We start from the raw sequence: 3,204 nt of genomic DNA, 5'->3' as shown, positions 1-3,204 counted from the left end.
GGGCCTGCCGAAGATAGTACCCGGGGTTTACTGAAGGCCCATTATCCGAAGAATAAGAAGATTCGGGAGCCCAAGATATATTAAGGAAAGTTAGAGTTGTAATAAGAAGTGCTATTTGTAATCTGGCGGGATGAGTTAGAAACCGTCCCGGACTCTGTAACTTGTACGAAACGAAACCCTCGGCTCCACCTCCTATATAAAGGGGGAGTCGAGGGACGAAGAGATCATCGAATCATTGTTTACAAACCCTAGTTTTCATAATCGGCGAGTACTTTTCGGCTGAAACCTTCAAGATCGACTTGCCCTCTACTTCCAACTAAACCCTAGCCTACAATCCATAGGCATTGATAAGTTAATACCTTGTCAATTGGCGCCGTCTGTGGGAACTAGAGGCGTAAGGATCTGATCTCGATGGCACGTTCAAGATCTTCGACATCGTCAACCGCAAGCAACGCAATGGATCGAGGTAAACAGATCGCTGCTGGTCCTGTTGATTTTGTTCCTCACCCACCCTCCCGTTTGGATGCATATGCGTATCTGGCGGAGCCCATGGAGATGACGTTCGGAAAATTCGATTTCCGCATCGAGAAAGAAGGAGTGTATCGTCTCGATGTTCCGATCTCGTCGGGATTTTCGTCGGGTGGTTCTGATCTTACAAACTCAGTATCATCCGTCGAGTCCAGCGATACGGAGATTTCGTCGCCACGCTTCATCGACAGCAGGGCAAGTGAAAAACTCGCCAGAATCTTCAGCGACATGTCCTTCGAATCATCGGCGGACTCTTATATAAGCGATGATTCAAGCGACGCTAACAGCTTCGACTTCATCGACAAATCCACCTCTATTGGGAAGGTCTTCACCAAACTCTATGATGGTGTCACCAAACCAAGCAAGGTGAAAACTCCAGAATATCATCAAGTCTTTGCTATTGGAGAGGCAAGTCGCGATCAAGAGGAAACATCAGAGGCTTTCGACGATTTGGGCAATCCCTATGTCGATCCCTCAGATCTAAGGAGAGGTATGGGCACTAAATATGTCGGGCCCACACCACGCGTCAGAGTTCAACTCCCACAAAACAGCTTGGGATAGAGCTGCAAAAGCTTTAGATGGTTCGGAGCCAATGACGACAACCGCTACAGTCCAAGAACTACAAACTTATCAATACAGACTCGCCAGAGCTGGAAGAGAACTGGAAAAACAGACAGAAGCTTTAAATAAAAGAAAGGAGGCAGCCTCCGCGTCAAGCAGACGAAGGGCAGATCTAAGTCGACAATCTAGAACCTCGGGAGATAGTCATAGAGAAGCTCTGAACGCAGCAAGGTCCAGATTGCAACACATACCCGAAGGAGAAAGAGAGTACCTGGTTCAAAATCTCGACATGTCTTTTATGTCGATAGACACAAGAGGGAATATTATCCCTAAAACACCGTGAGTCGGGTATATGGCGACACAAGCCTTTATCCTTGCATCCGTGCCACCTCCAGGGAGATCCAAGGGAGGCTTTGTACAACATGGCGATAGCAGGAGCCGAAGCCATGGGAACGGCGTTTGTATCAACACCGCCGAAGGAGCCGCAAGGCAAAATAGTCCACGACCTGCGGCAGCGAGCAGCAGACGAAATGTCGAAGGAACAAGTGGAGCAAGAGATACTGACAAGACAAGCAAGGGTAGACAGAGCACGGCAAGGCAGAAGGGAACATCGACAATCCCCGTAACTAAACGACGAGGATATGTGCGGTTTGCCGTGCTTCACAAGGAGAGTACGAAAACTCGAGTCCCTTCGGGATTTAAGTTACCTGATCACTTCAAAAAATTCGACGGCCTGCAAGATCCAGAGGATTGGCTAGTTGATTACCTCGAGACGGTGAAGTTAACTCGGAGGGACTAGGGCAACAGCCATGCAAAGTATTCAGGTGCACTTAAGTGGAGCCGCACGATCTTGGATCAAAAAGCTTCCGCCGGATCTATCGACAACTGGGAAAGTTTCGAGGATGTATTCGTCAAGAACTTCAGGTCCACGTGCAAAAACCTGCGTCGTTAGAAGAGCTGAGAGCATGTCGACAAAAGCCAGATGAGTCAATGAGAAAATACATCCAAAGGTGGAACATCATAAAAAACTCGGCAGAAAATATATCTGACGAGAGAGCAATAGATGCGTTTGTCGCAGGAATTAGGCGTGGAGATTTCGTCGAGGACTTGGGAAGGACCAATCCAAAGACAGTATCCGCGTTAATGGAGATAGCAAACAGATGGGCAGATGGAGAGGATGTTGTCCACAACAAACGGCACAGGTCGCCAGAGGAGGACCGTGGTCGAAATTACCAACCGAGGCGACGATTTCCTCGGCAGTACCCGAACTATGACGCCCCAGGGCAAATTTCGGCAGGCTTTCGGGCAAACACAGGAGGAAACAATAGAGATGATTATCAGAGAAGCAGTGAGCAGCGAGGCGATAACAGGGACGACTCTCGCAACAGGCAAAATAGCGGGCCTAGGTTCCCAAGGCCTTTCGTGTCCCCCGAAGAAATGATGAACGGACCATGCCAGATGCATTTTTTCCTCGACAGAGAACGGAAAAAGACAGTCAGGGCACCTGCGTAAAGACTCGTCGAAATTTTCGTGCAATGTTCGGATATGCAGAGAACGCTAATGCTCGAGCAAGCAGCAGAAATCCTCGGGAGACCAGGAGCGAGATTCACTTGCCACCACCTCCCGCGATTACAGACGACAATCGGCATCAGCTCAGAATAGCGGCAGCACCTCCACCACCACCTTATGTCGATCCTAACTCAAACGGAGCGGTGTCGATGATTCAGAAAGGAAGGCCGTCCAATAGAGCTCAGAAAGTAATCTCACGACAGTGTTTATGGCAGAGAAAATGCCTCCACCAACAGCTTGAGTATCTTAATTGGTCGGGACAAGACATTGGCTTCACCATAGCAGATCATCCGCAAGCAAGTTCCTCGACCAGTAGGCGGCCAAGACTTATTCTGCCAGCTGGTCATTGCGGGATTTGATGTTTCTCGAGTGTTCATAGATGGCGGCAGCAGCCTTAAACCTTATGTATGCAGTATACATTGAGGAAGATGAACATATCCTTAGCAAACTTGAAGCCAACAGACACAAGGTTCCATGGCATTACACCGGAGAAACCAAGTTATCCATTGGGGAAGATTAATCTCGACGTTCAGTTTGGAACCCGAG

The sequence above is a fragment of the Lolium rigidum genome, chromosome 7, assembly GCF_022539505.1.
Source record: "Lolium rigidum isolate FL_2022 chromosome 7, APGP_CSIRO_Lrig_0.1, whole genome shotgun sequence".
NCBI classification, from domain to species: Eukaryota; Viridiplantae; Streptophyta; class Magnoliopsida; order Poales; family Poaceae; genus Lolium; species Lolium rigidum.
The sequence above is the reverse complement of the archived record's forward strand: the minus strand, read 5'-3'. Positions refer to the sequence as shown.